We start from the raw sequence: 14,908 nt of genomic DNA, 5'->3' as shown, positions 1-14,908 counted from the left end.
CCTGCAGCTGGCCCATATAGCGAGCTCATGGGGCTGCGGGGCTATAAAACTGCAGTGTTGATGTCTGGACTCCAGCCAAGCCTGGGTAGTGGGACCCTGTGAGAGGGGAGGCTCCCAGAGCTCAAGCTCCAGCCCAAGTCCAGACATCTGAACTGTAATTTTATAGCGTTGCAGCCAGAAGCCCCTAAGCCCGCTGACAGAGGCCAGCCACAGGTGTTTTATTGCAGTATAGACATGCCCTTACAGTCCCGGATTCCTCTAAAGTCCCATGATCCCAGAAAAGAGCTCTCAGAGTCTGGGAGATCTAAGATTCATTGGCTCTCATTGCAACCAATGTTCACCACTGCAAGAACGGTGAATTTCAGGTATAATTACCTGATATTGTATTTAACATCAATCTCAAATGTTTGCTTCATTGAAGATTTATTGATTTAAACTTAAAACTAAGACTTAATCACAGCCCCTGGGAGATTGTGATTTAATAAAGTTGTTGTGCATGAAAGAAAGGTAATGGGATCAGGTATGGTTCAGAAGCATAATTTAGCTGAGGCCTCAATTGAAAATAAAAGAAAAAGCTGTGCACCATCACAGGAGTGACTAGATCTTTTCTTTATTTGGGTAAACAAACCTGGGTGTCAAATTAACTGAAGACTAATGTGGCACTTTCATACCTTGTCGATAATACTTTGGATAAGAGAGAGTGGTCAAATACAAAAAGTAATGTAACTTTTACTAACGAGGTACAAAAACAGGTTACAAATAACATTTTCATTGATTCTTAAAGCCCGTATTGATTTGATCCCAGAAGTTATGCATTCAGGGCCAGGCATAATTAGTACTTTTTCAGTAACATTTATTGAAATTGTTCTGTAAAAAAATAAATGTTATTTTCCCCACAGTTAATTATAATGTGCTTCAAGATATCTTTCAGTACCAGCCATATATTGCAATTTATGTATATAATTTTATACCTGTATTTATGATCAGTACTGATATGTTATACTCTTCTTAGGCCAGCTCTGCATGACATGCTTGGTTTGCTATAACTACGTCATTCAGAAGTGTGAAAAATCCACAGCCCTGAGCACATAGTTATGCCGACCTAACCCCTGGTGTAGTCAGCACTATGTCATCGGGAAAGCTTCTCCCATAGACATAGCTACTGCCTCTCATGGAGGTGAATTGAATACGCCAATAGGAGATCTCCTGTTGGCGTAGAAGCGTCTTCACTTAAGCGTGTACAAAGTGTAAAAAACAAAGTGTAAAAAAAACATAGATAACCCTTTATAGCCTAAAGTAGATGCCCTCCATCAAAAAACACAGGATGTATACTATACACACTTGGTGACTATTACATTGAAAATGTAGATGAGCAACAGATTATTCATTACCAGAACTGAAAGAAGCCATTGGATCTGGGGAACTCACTGAATTTTTTGCAATTAAAACAAGAAGCCAGTGCCATTGGAGAGCTGGAGCAGAGCCATGGCTCATATAATTAGCTAAAGATTTACACTTATTGCTGTGCACGAAATGTAAAATGAGTTTCCAGCACATCAGAAGTAGAATGATCATAAGTACTGACTGTTAAATTAAAAACAGATACATAACTCCCTCCTGCTGGCATTTAAAAAATGTTAAATATAATGCTCACATGTTAAAGATGAAAAGGTTTAGATTTAGAATGTAATAGACCAACTGTTTCTCTTGCTTGAATCCTTTTTACTCAATAAACTGACACTTAATTGTGTATACTTGTGAGAGCAAGATACATTTTAAAGCAAACTTTTAAAGACTTAGGCTTTGTCTACACTAGCACTTCTGTCAGCAAAACTTTTGTCGGTCAGGGCGTGGAGGAAAAAACAAAAACACACCCCTGACTGACAAAGGTTTTGTTGACAAAAGTGCTGGTATGGACAGCATCTCCCATCGACATAGCTACCACTGCTCGTTGGGGGTGGCTTAATTATGCCAGTGGGTGAGCTCTCTCCTGTTGGCATAGAGCGGCTACACAGCAGACCTTACAACCGGTATGCTGCTGTAAGGTCTGTAGTGTAGACACAGCCTTACATACTCAACTGTAAAAACTAATGGTCCTGCTACTCATTCTCTCTGATGAAGTGAGCAGAACAGCTAAGAAGAGTAAAATGAGTCAGAAAATCCCCTAAAAGGGAGCCTGAAAAAATGCAGAGGGGCTGAACCTCTGGGCAGAGACCCTAGATCAGTGATGTTTGGAATACTTCCACCTCATAGCCCCCAAAACCTTCTTCCTGAAGAGGGAATAATCACCCAAAGCTGTGTGTGCACAAAACCTTGCTGAGATTCCTGTACTCTTGGTGTTCCCACTCAAGGGGCTCCATCTCCCTGGGGATGGGGGTATAATATAGCCCAATATAATTAACAAAGAACAACAAAAAATGCCATTAATTCAGTATTGAAGGAAAAAACTGACTGGTAAAATTCAAAATTACTGTTTGCAGTAAAAAAAAAAACAAAAATCCAACCCCCTCCCCCCCAAAGATTGCTGAATTGCAGCAAGTCACTTGTACTCTCTCTCTCCTGGGCTTCTGCTTCAAATCTTTAGCAAGCAAAGGCATAAAAAATAGTGCCACTTTTATTCTTCCCTGAAATACACGCAATAGCTGTGTTGCATAAAACAAAGCTTTTATGATGCTTTTACCCTAGATGTCTGTGCAATGTCTAATTTTATATTACGTAAAATAGTAAAACCTGTAAGGAAAAAAGAAAGGTTATACATACATGTTTCTGTCTACACAGTCACAGATACTGAACAGTCTTTTAAAACATTAAGGATATAAAAAAAGCACTATATATATCTATATCTATATATAACCTGCTTTCTGACATCTGAGGAAAAACAAGGGAAATCACTAATGTAATGACAAAGAAACAGATACTTCAGGAATTAATCTGGTGTATCCAAATCACATAACAGGTAGTATGAACTGAGAGAGTTTAGCTACTCAAGTTGCCATATATATTTTGAATAATGAGCATGCTAGGGAATTTTCAGTTTAAATGAACATACAAATAAACTATGCCATATATTAATGGCCATTTTCCACTCCAAAAATGTAATAATTCAAAGTTCCTATCAAATCAACCAGTTATTAAAAACCACTACTAGTACAACTGTGATGTAGAAAGCAGGGCAGAACTGCCCTAATAAAGCTCCCCCGCACCCCTATCAAGATTTGCTTGTGAAGCTTTTAGAATAAGCCCACATATAGTGGGCAGGAAATGAGGCAATGGTGCTGTCAGATTGACACCACCACCCCATCTCTTCCACTGGCATAGTAGAAGCTCTCCTCTACAGTTCTGAGACTTGGTACTCCAGGATTTGGGGGAGGGCAGCGAAAGGAAACACCCACTTTCCACATCCTCTGCTTCTGCTGATCCTGTGACTATATGAATAGGAGTACATGTTGCTTCAAACCATGTTAACTCTTTCTGGGCCTCTTGGGGCTGCTACTGAGCAGCTGGTGGGGAAAGTTACCTGATGGCAACATGGGTTATAGGAGGATGAGCCAGCAGAGTAGCTGTGCATAAGCTCTGAGGAGCTCAGTGTATCTATGGAGATCCATAGGCAAGTCCCGCTGTCAACGGAACAATTTCAAGAAGAATCCTGAAATTTCTCTCCCCTTTTCTGTCCTTCATAACAGATCCATCTGACTGAGGTTCCCTTCATTTGCAGGAACAGAGGGAATGATTGTAGCCCAGAGTAATTTTAAAAAGCAAATATACAAATTACAGTACAGCTGCATAAAAACCACTTGAGGCAAAATTACAGAGAGACATCAACATGGGTAGTAAGGGCATGTCTACACATGAAAGCTAAATCTCGAATAAAGGAGGTGTGAATTTAATACAAAATAACTATTCCAGAATAACTCCATATGTGGATTCTCTTATTCCAGAATAAGAGTGCCTCTTTCCAGTTTAGCTTAAAACACTTCCAAAGCAGTGACAACTAATGGGAAATCTATAATGATTTAGTCATAACACAACAGATACTTAAATAAATATTTAGTAAGTCATGAGGGTATTTTTAAAAACATGTTCCAAACAGCTATTATAAATACCCAATGCTTCTTTAGTATGGGGGCTGCTTTTCTACTCACTGGGGGCTGCCATTTCAGTGCCAATCCCAAAAGGTGACTGAAATCTGTCAATGCAGCATATAGTCAGAGAATCGGCTTTACCATTTGCAAGCAATGGAAATCCAAGGCCTTTCAAAACAATTGTAAAGTAGAGCTCCTAGTTTTAAAAATGTTGATTAATTTTCTAGTTGTTCATTTAACTGTGAAATAAACCAAAGCCTTTTTTTTATTTTTTTGGTTAGAAATAGAATTTACCTAAAAACGTTTATGAAAGGCTGATTTCAGTGCTTGAAAATGATCAAGCAATTTTTAAACTTCGGCTCTCTGTCGCACTGCCAAAAAAGCAGCTTGCCTGTTTAATATTTTAATAATACTGGATACATAAAAAACCTCAAAAACTTTAAAAAAAAACAAAACAAAAAACCCACCCACATTACTCTTCTTTATCAGAGATAGTAAGAAGGTGAGAACATAATCTACAGGAATGAGCACAGGCTTGGGACCCAGGAGCTCAAACAAATCATGGTCCGTCACTGATCTACTGTATAAACATAATCAATTCATGTAATACTTCTATTTCCCAATTTCTTCATCTATAAAATGAAGGTATTTACTTTCCTATCTCACTGGAATATTGTAAAGACTAGTAAAAGTCTGTACACTGCTGTGAACATTCAAAAAAGCAATTTAGGTATCAAGAATTTCCATTAGACTAGCAACCAGTATAATGCTTGTCTCATACTTTCCACTGCCCTCCACAAAAATCGGAAACACCACTCTTTTTCCTCCTGCAAAGTCTCTCATATATTTTGGACAAGTGTTTAAATACCTATATAATAAATAATATAGATTTTTTTGCAGAAGTAGACGGCACTCACCTTGGAAGTATGCTACTAAGCTAATAAGTGAGTGGATTTTGAGTGCTTATTTTTATGCAGATTGTAGAGAATGCATAGTTAAGAAAGGCTCTGATTATTTGCTTAAAACTCAATAATGTGTATAATTAATATATATTTTTGCCACACAGTTTCTCAGTGTTCTCTAGTATTTTCTGTAACAACAGCTGAACTGTGTGATGAATTCTAAGTTATGGCACAATGAGAATTAAAGATGGCGCCAACTCCAGATCTGAACACCTTTGAATTTTGGGAAATTTCAGGTCCATGTCAAAACTTTGAAGCTTAGATTCCTTTTAAGAACCACAGGCCCATTCAGGTAAAGTTTACCTGAATAGGCCTGTGGTTCTTAAAAATTCCAGTTAAAGAGGAATCTAAGCTTCAAAGTTTTGACATGGATCTGAAATTTCCCAAAATTCAAAGATGTTCAGATATGGAGTTTGGAGCCATCTTTACTTCTCATTGTGCCATAACTTAGAATTCATCACACAGTTCAGCTGTTGTTACAGAAAATACTAGAGAACACTGAGAAACTGTGTAGCAAAGGCTGAAGTAATAAGAGACTTTACACACTGAAGTCTCTCTCACAGAGCCATTCCATATAGTTTGCTTTTTTATTTTGTTAGTCCATGTGCACAGAGTACAAAAGGACAGTATTTATATCTCATGAATGGAGCCCATTTGCTATGATCTCCAAGTAACCACTTGTTCTGCTCCTTTGCCATTATTTCTGCACCCTTGGGCAACATCAACCTGGTACTAATGGATATGTTTCTTAGCACGATTAACTGATAGGAGTGACCAACAAAAGTAAATGGTACATAGATAACGTGTTACATAACATTAGAAATCAGTATGAGAAGATTTTGGCATTTCTGCTCTGCCTTTCTAGCTCATGCAGCCACCCTAGTTCTCACTGTGATGTGGCATCAGATAGTTGATACAACAAATTTACATGGGTTGAAGGACACATTCCAACCACTACATTTATGTCCTTTTGATTGGTTAGGGGTTTTTCCCCCGGTCTTCTTTAATATGTTTTCAGAAATGTTTAAAAGAAAAGGAAGAACATGTGCCCTGTGCCACTCAGTTATGTAGTTGATGACTGGTCATTTTCGCTCTGCCAAGAAGTCTTGCTGTACTTCCAAGAGAAACAATGGCTTGTTTCGGATCTCTCCCATGAACTCCTAGTGTCAATTCATAAAAAATGAAAGCTTATATTGTTTTTTTAATTAAGTTCCTAGCACTTCTGGCAAAGAACAAAACCTTCCAAATGTTAAGTGAGTGTGAACCAATGCCGTGCTTTTTTCCAAAATCTGCACATAGACTGCAGCAGTGAGAAAGACCTCTGGCAGGTTCTGTGCCTATTCAGAACTTAGACCCAGTCAGAACATTGTCATTTCAGCAAAATAGGTTTTCACTGAAACCAAAATGTTTTGTGCAGACGTATCAGTTTAATCTCCATATATCAGTTTCCAAAAAATGTTTGTCAGGATTCAGGAAGGTCTTTAGGGCTGGGGCACGGGAAGGATAGGAGAGATGTGAATAACACCTTTATTCACTGTAAAAAAACATTTGAATATATTCAAAATGTCATTAAATACATTAAATATACATAAAGAAAGGAATAAATAGCAATAAACCCACCCCGAACAAACATTACACATGGATCACTATAGCGATACCAGAATCAAGTTTGCTCAAGACATTATTAATACATCTGGTCAATCAAAACATATCCAGACTTCAAAGTGAGCGTATAAAAAGGTAACAAACCCAGAGGCAGGCAACGATCAGCATGCAGAACAACTCCAGTACATCACATCCCTTTATCCCTGTCACTTTGTCCTTGGGAAAGTTCAGAATGACCAGTTTGACCTGATACAGTAACACCACCACACACCAAAAAAACCCAGGCTGGGTATTGCACTCCCAGAATAAACTCAAGTCTGGAGAAAAGCAGTTCCCAGCCATTGAAAAGCTATCACACAAACCCAAAGAGACTAATCAAATGGGAACAATTGAGGAAAAAAATGAAACACTGCATCCAAATAGGATAGAATAGGATCTTGTAATTGGGACAGAGAAGAAAAATAGGTCTCCAGTTCCACACATCATAAAGGTCCCATTTCTTGGGCAGCAGGGTAATTATTGCCCTATGACAACTGAGGGACAGCTCCATCCCCAGGCAGCACTCCAGAAACCACCCAGGAAAATATCAGGACCAATAAGATCCTAGAAATATTTATAAAATTTAGACGACAGCTTTTCTTTTCCCGAGGCTCTGCCTGTAGAGAGCTGCTGGACCACAACAGAGCTCCTGCAAGGACAGAAGGGCTCCAGACATTGTTGTTCCTCACTAGCGAGACAGGGCAACCTGTGGTACAGCTCCACCATTGCCAACATGTCACAGGACTCAAGCGAGTACAAAGCACCACAGAAAGACACAGATTCTTTCTGGATTTCCACAGAATCAGATGTCAGATATGCCTGGGCAGCTGGAGACAGTGAATCTGCTGACAGTCCACAGTCTTCCTCTCCAAACCAAAGAAATGAGGGAAATAGGCCCAAACCAGAGCTCCCTGAAATGTTCTCCTCCAGGAAGTGCTCTGAAGGCTCAAATTTTGGTCCTTTTGATTGGTTAGGGGTTTTCTCCCTGGTCTTCTTTAATATATTTTCAGAAATGGTAAACAGAAAAGGAAGAAAATGTGCCCTGTGCCACTCAGTTATGTAGTTGATGACTGGTCCTTTTCACTCTGCCAAGAAGTCTTGCTGTACTTCCAAGAGAAACAATGGCTTGTTTCGGACCTCTCCCATGAACTCCTAGTGTCAATTCATAAAAAATGAAAGCCTCAAGGCTGTCACGAAGATCCACAGTGTCCCATCCCAGGGCACTCACCATGACGCAAGGCCCTCACAGCAGCCTGAGTGTAGCATTGGCAAAACAATTGAATTTGGACCTCTCATGTTCTGCCACTGTCTTAAGGACTTCTGCTGCTGCCAATGTTCCCAAAAAAACAGTTAACGCCTGGGTGAAATTCAGGTTCTGAAACAAGTTGGTGATAAAAACACCAGCGGGAAGCATAGGCAGGACAGGGCAGAGAAACACTGACAGAGACAATGATGATCAGCCAAGTGAGTGGGAGACAAGCAGAACTGAACAAACAATCATACTGGACTTTACAGCATAAAAGCAATCCAGTCTAGCCCCAGAGATTTGGTTGGGGTGGCCTTTGAGCCAAAATACTGCCTAACAGTGGTGTGAGAGAACCTCCAGTCATCCACTAACCCAAAGTTCTACAAGAGACAATACAGCTCCTTGGCCAGCGAAGGGCGTGGCTCCAGACGGCTCCTGTCTAAAACAATATACAGTACAAATGAAGTCATCATCCCCACCCCTGCAGACAATAATAGCATCCAGGACCAGAGCCAAGCAGGAACTGGGTATCTGCAAAACGGAAACGTGGTCCTGCCCAAGAGTAGGGCCACAGACAGTAAAAAACTAACCAACACAGCACCAATACACACCTCCATCTGGAGGATCTGACTTTACATAATCTCTTTCACAAAGGAAAGCTGCTCTCTGGGAGAAAAGTACAGCCACCCTAGCACTGACATCACCCTAGCACTGACATGGCTCATACAAGCTTCCCCTTCCTCTTCATTCAGACAGCTTCCTGGTCAACAGGATCCAAACAAATCTCTTGCAAAAAAGACTGTCCAGGTTTTATCAGAGAAGCTCAAGAACTTGTGCCCTTCAACAACCACCCTGGTACCCATTAATATTTCAGAGAGCCAGGGCTGAGCAGCACCATAGAAGTTAGAAGGATAAAGATAGAGCGCAGAGGGAAACAAGTCAGAGTGGGACGACCTAGAGGTACATGAGCCATAGGGGAGCTTTAAGGCCCTGAACAGTCCCCAGCATGCTTTCTGACTTTGCCTACCAACTTCTTGAAATGGAAACGTTTCCTGCTATCAAATAAGGTATCCCTCAAAACAAGAGAGGCCAAATGAACAAAGCACTGCAGATCAGGGAAACAGGCCTCAACTTCAATTCCCCTTTTGCCTTTAGTGTCATCTCAAAAGTCATTCACCTCCTGCATGCTGTACCACCCTTCCTGTCCAGCTGACTTGTGAGGACATCAGGGACCAGCAAGAAGTCAGAGACATCATCATCTTCTTCATCTCCTTTGGACTCCACTAACACAGAAGAATATCAGGCTTCTGCAATAGCATCCCCATTGTTCAAAAGGGAACCAGGCATAGGAGAAGTAGTGGGCACATCAATCAGATCCATCCTCAGAGGAGCAGGGAGTGGAGCAGCCTGAGGCTGAGACTCAGTATCACCACCATGGAATGCAGGATCTGAAGCCAGTGGACTCACCACACTTGGGGGAAGCAGGGCACCACTGGGATCCCCAGGCATGGAGCTTCTACCTGACACTGCACAAACCTGTTCCCCAGGAGCCTGCATGGCTCCATCAGCTGTCACAGCCAGCAACTCAGGGACCTCCCAAAAGCTTAGCCATTTTAAAAACTGTCCCAGACGGATCCACCTCTCCAGAATTTGTAGCTGTTTGCTTCACAAAAAGGCACTCCAGTGTCTAGGACTTGTTTCCAATCAAGTAAAAACTATCAGGTCACAACAGGGGGCTGACCCCTGAACAGCACATCATCTAGGGCAACTTCTAGGGCAATGAGGCAATGCAGATCCCAGAGGGCAGGCATGGACTTCTGTTGGCCCTGTAATGTCCCAGCCTCCTCCCTTCTATTTTTGGGCCCCACAGTCTTACCGTGTCCCCAGATTTAGTGGTACATGGGCAAGATACCCTCAGGTGACCTGGCTCACCACACAGACATTTAATACTGTAAGTGGTGGCAAACATCATATAATCCAGTATTTATCTTGTTCTGTTACTTGCATGTCTATATTAGTCAAATTGCTGCCACACATCCCATCAATATGGTACTTCAGAATCAGGTTTAAAGGGCTGGTCGGGGTTATTTTAAACCACATTAACTTGGCATCAGAATGACATGCTTCATGCCCAGACTGACAGCCAACTGGATCATCCTAATGGCAGAAACCACCTTCCCATAACAAGAGACACCAGACTCCAGGGTCTCAATGCAAATAAATGGAGGGGGCACTGGTTTAAAACAAAAACAAAAACTTAGAAGGAGGAAAGGAAAATGGGAACAAAAGACTCCTTCACCCAGAGCAGTGAATTTCATGCTGCTGCTTCTTAAGAAGGCTATGAGCAACAGCAGAGACAGACACTGGATCTATTCACTGGCAAGGAGGACTTAAAAATGGAGTCAGAGAGGAAGAAGAGATTTCTCTTTATTTCCCTCCACCCATGTTGTACCCAGGAACTTCTGGAGTAAGTGGAAGGGAGGAAAATAGGAATATAAGCATCTTCTCTTTTTTCAGCAGCCAGGTTTGCACATAGGGAAGGGTTTCGAATCAATTTATTCAACACCTGCTAGTCAGAAGCTACAAAACAGGACTCTGTTCAGAGGACTCAGGGAGAGCACCTTGGTATGAGTCCAACTACCCTTGGCTGCTCACCTGAGCTTTGTCCCTGGACAATAGCCCCCCACCCCTCAGTTTAGTCCTCATGCTGTTAGGTGTTCTGCTAAATTTTGCTCATCACACAGTCCCAGGAACGTGGCTTTCCTCATCTGAAAGTTCTGCAGCCACTGCTCGTCATCACAGACGTGCATCACGATGTGATCCCACCACTCAGTGCTTGTTTCCAGAGCCCAAAAGCGGCGTTCCACTGTGATCAGCTCCTCCATGAATGCCACAAGCAATCTCGTGTCATAGCTACTACATGTGGAGAGATCAATGTTGAACTCCTCTTACCTTTGTAGTTTAAGGAATAACTCCACTGCCACTCATTATGTGTTAGTGAGAGCGAGCAGCATTATTGGGATCCATTCCTGCAAAACAAAGAGGCAGAGCGCGCAATACACAAACCGTTGAAGGATGGTGCCAAATGTGGACGGAAGCACAGGGATTGCTGGGATGCAAAGCAATGCATCACAGGGCACTGGGACAGGGCCCAGGATGCCCCGCGACACCCTCCGCCTTCCCACAACTTTTAGCGGCAGAAGAGGAAGAGATGCTCTGTGGGATAGCTGCCCAAAGTACACTGCTCCAAATACCACTACAAGTGCCGCAAGTGTGAACACGCTATTGCGCAGACAGCTGACAGTGTGAACACACAGGAGCGGTTTCCCTTCAGCGCTTCCTGAGCAGCGCTGTAACTGCCAGCGATGTAACTCTGCCAGTGTAGACATACCCTTAGGGTATGTCTACACTACGGAATAAGGTCGAATTTATAGAAGTCGGTTTTTTAGAAATCGGTTTTATATATTCGAGTGTGTGTGTCCCCACAGAAAATGCTCTAAGTGCATTAAGTGCATTAACTCGGCGGAGCGCTTCCACAGTACCGAGGCTAGAGTCGACTTCCGGAGCGTTGCACTGTGGGTAGCTATCCCACAGTTCCCGCAGTCTCCGCTGCCCATTGGAATTCTGGGTTGAGATCCCAATGCCTGATGGGGCTAAAACATTGTCGCGGGTGGTTCTGGGTACATATCGTCAGGCCCCCCTTCTCTCCCTCCCTCCGTGAAAGCAAGGGCAAACAATCGTTTCGCGCCTTTTTTCCTGAGTTACCTATGCAGACGCCATACCACGGCAAGCATGGAGCCCGCTCAGGTAACCGTCACCCTATGTCTCCTGGGTGCTGGCAGACGCGGTATGGCATTGCTACACAGTAGCAGCAACCCCTTGCCTTGTGGCAGCAGACGGTACAGTACGACTGGTAGCCGTCATCGTCATGTCCGAGGTGCTCCTGGCCACGTCGGCTGGGAGCGCCTGGGCAGACATGGGTGCAGGGACTAAATTTGGAGTGACTTGACCAGGTCATTCTCTTTAGTCCTGCAGTCAGTCCTATTGAACCGTCTTATGGTGAGCGGGCAGGCGATACGGACTGCTAGCAGTCATACTGTACCATCTTCTGCCGAGCAGCCATGAGATGTGGATGGCATGCAGTCCTTCTGCACCGTCTGCTGCCAGCCAAAGATGTAAAAGATAGATGGAGTGGATCAAAACAAGAAATAGACCAGATTTGTTTTGTACTCATTTGCTTCCCCCCCTCCCCTGTCTAGGGGACTCATTCTTCTAGATCACACTGCAGTCACTCACAGAGAAGGTGCAGCAAGGTAAATCTAGCCATGTATCAATCAGAGGCCAGGCTAACCTTCTTGTTCCAATAAGGACAACAACTTAGGTGCACCATTTCTTATTGGAACCCTCCGTGAAGTCCTGCCTGAAATACTCCTTGATGTAAAGCCACCCCCTTTGTTGATTTTAGCTCCCTGAAGCCAACCCTGTAAGCGCCCCTCCCGGCGTCAGAGCAACGGCAAACAATCGGCATCTGAGAGTGCTTTCCAGAGCAGTCACAATGGAGCACTCTGATGGGGCTAAAACATTGTCGCGGGTGGTTCTGGGTACGTATCGTCAGGCCCCCGTTCCCTCCCTCCCTCCGTGAAAGCAAGGGCAGACAATCATTTCGCGCCTTTTTTCCTGAGTTACCTGTGCAGACGCCATACCACGGCAAGCATGGAGCCCACTCAGGTAACCGTCACCCTATGTCTCCTGGGTGCTGGCAGACGCGGTACGGCTTTGCTGCACAGTAGCAGCAACCCATTGCCTTCTGGCAGCAGACGGTGCAATACGACTGGTAGTCGTCCTCGTCATGTCCGAGGTGCTCCTGGCCACGTCGGCTGGGAGCGCCTGGGCAGACATGGGCGCAGGGACTAAATTTGGAGTGACTTCACCAGGTCATTCTCTTTAGTCCTGCAGTCAGTCCTATTGAACCGTCTTATGGTGAGCGGGCAGGCGATACAGACTGCTAGCTGTCGTACTGTACCATCTTCTGCCAGGCAGGCAAGAGATGAGGATTGCTAGCAGTCGTATTGTACCATCTTCTGCCAGGCAGGCAAGAGATGAAGATGGCTAGCAGTCGTACTGTACCATCTTCTGCCGAGCAGCCATGAGATGTGGATGGCATGCAGTCCTTCTGCACCGTCTGCTGCCAGCCAAAGATGTAAAAGATAGATGGAGTGGGTCAGAACAAGAAATAGCCAGATTTGTTTTGTACTCATTTGCCTCCTCCCCTGTCTAGGGGACTCATTCCTCTAGATCACACTGCAGTCACTCACAGAGAAGGTGCAGCGAGGTAAATCTAGCCATGTATCAATCAGAGGCCAGGCTAACCTCCTTGTTCCAATAAGAACAATAACTTAGGTGCACCATTTCTTATTGGAACCCTCCATGAAGTCCTGCCTGAAATACTCCTTGATGTACAGACACCCCCTTTGTTGATTTTAGCTCCCTGAAGCCAACCCTGTAAGCCGTGTCGTCAGTCGCCCCTCCCTCCGTCAGAGCAACGGCAGACAATCGTTCCGCGCCTTTTTTCTGTGCGGACGCCATACCAAGGCAAGCATGGAGGCCGCTCAGCTCACTTTGGCAATTAGGAGCACATTAAACACCACACGCATTATCCAGCAGTATATGCAGCACCAGAAACTGGCAAAGCGATACCGGGCGAGGAGGCGACGTCAGCGCGGTCACGTGAGTGATCAGGACATGGACACAGATTTCTCTGAAAGCATGGGCCCTGCCAATGCATGCATCATGGTGCTAATGGGGCAGGTTCATGCTGTGGAACGCCGATTCTGGGCTCGGGAAACAAGCACAGACTGGTGGGACCGCATAGTGTTGCAGGTCTGGGACGATTCCCAGTGGCTGCGAAACTTTCGCATGCGTAAGGGCACTTTCATGGAACTTTGTGACTTGCTTTCCCCTGTCCTGAAGCGCATGAATACCAAGATGAGAGCAGCCCTCACAGTTGAGAAGCGAGTGGCGATAGCCCTGTGGGAGCTTGCAACGCCAGACAGCTACCGGTCAGTTGGGAATCAATTTGGAGTGGGCAAATCTACTGTGGGGGCTGCTGTGATGCAAGTAGCCCACGCAATCAAAGATCTGCTGATATCAAGGGTAGTGACCCTGGGAAATGTGCAGGTCATAGTGGATGGCTTTGCTGCAATGGGATTCCCTAACTGTGGTGGGGCTATAGACGGAACCCATATCCCTATCTTGGCACCGGAGCACCAAGCCGCCGAGTACATAAACCGCAAGGGGTACTTTTCGATAGTGCTGCAAGCTCTGGTGGATCACAAGGGACGTTTCACCAACATCAACGTGGGATGGCCGGGAAAGGTGCATGATGCTCGCATCTTCAGGAACTCTGGTCTGTTTCAAAAGCTGCAGGAAGGGACTTTATTCCCAGACCAGAAAATAACTGTTGGGGATGTTGAAATGCCTATATGTATCCTTGGGGACCCAGCCTACCCCTTAATGCCATGGCTCATGAAGCCGTACACAGGCAGCCTGGACAGTAGTCAGGAGCTGTTCAACTACAGGCTGAGCAAGTGCAGAATGGTGGTAGAATGTGCATTTGGACGTTTAAAGGTGCGCTGGCGCAGTTTACTGACTCGCTTAGACCTCAGCAAAACCAATATTCCCACTGTTATTACTGCTTGCTGTGTGCTCCACAATATCTGTGAGAGTAAGGGGGAGACGTTTATGGCGGGGTGGGAGGTTGAGGCAAATCGCCTGGCTGCTGGTTACGCGCAGCCAGACACCAGGGCGGTTAGAAGAGCACAGGAGGGCGCGGTACGCATCAGAGAAGCTTTGAAAACCAGTTTCATGACTGGCCAGGCTATGGTGTGAAAGTTCTGTTTGTTTCTCCTTGATGAAACCCCCCGCCCCTTGGTTCACTCTACTTCCCTGTAAGCTAACCACCCGCCCCTCCTCCC

General features: G+C 44.4%; 1 protein-coding gene across 3 annotated transcripts in view; it reads right to left on the bottom strand.

The window, feature by feature from the left end:
* Positions 1-14,908, bottom strand: part of GNG12 (G protein subunit gamma 12) — a 90,287-nt gene that overhangs the window by 44,448 nt on the left and 30,931 nt on the right. The window lies entirely within an intron of this gene.

The sequence above is a fragment of the Caretta caretta genome, chromosome 8 (genome assembly GCF_965140235.1).
Source record: "Caretta caretta isolate rCarCar2 chromosome 8, rCarCar1.hap1, whole genome shotgun sequence".
Taxonomy (NCBI): Eukaryota; Metazoa; Chordata; order Testudines; family Cheloniidae; genus Caretta; species Caretta caretta.
Note: the sequence above shows the minus strand (reverse complement) of the source record. Positions and strands in the feature narration are given on the sequence as shown.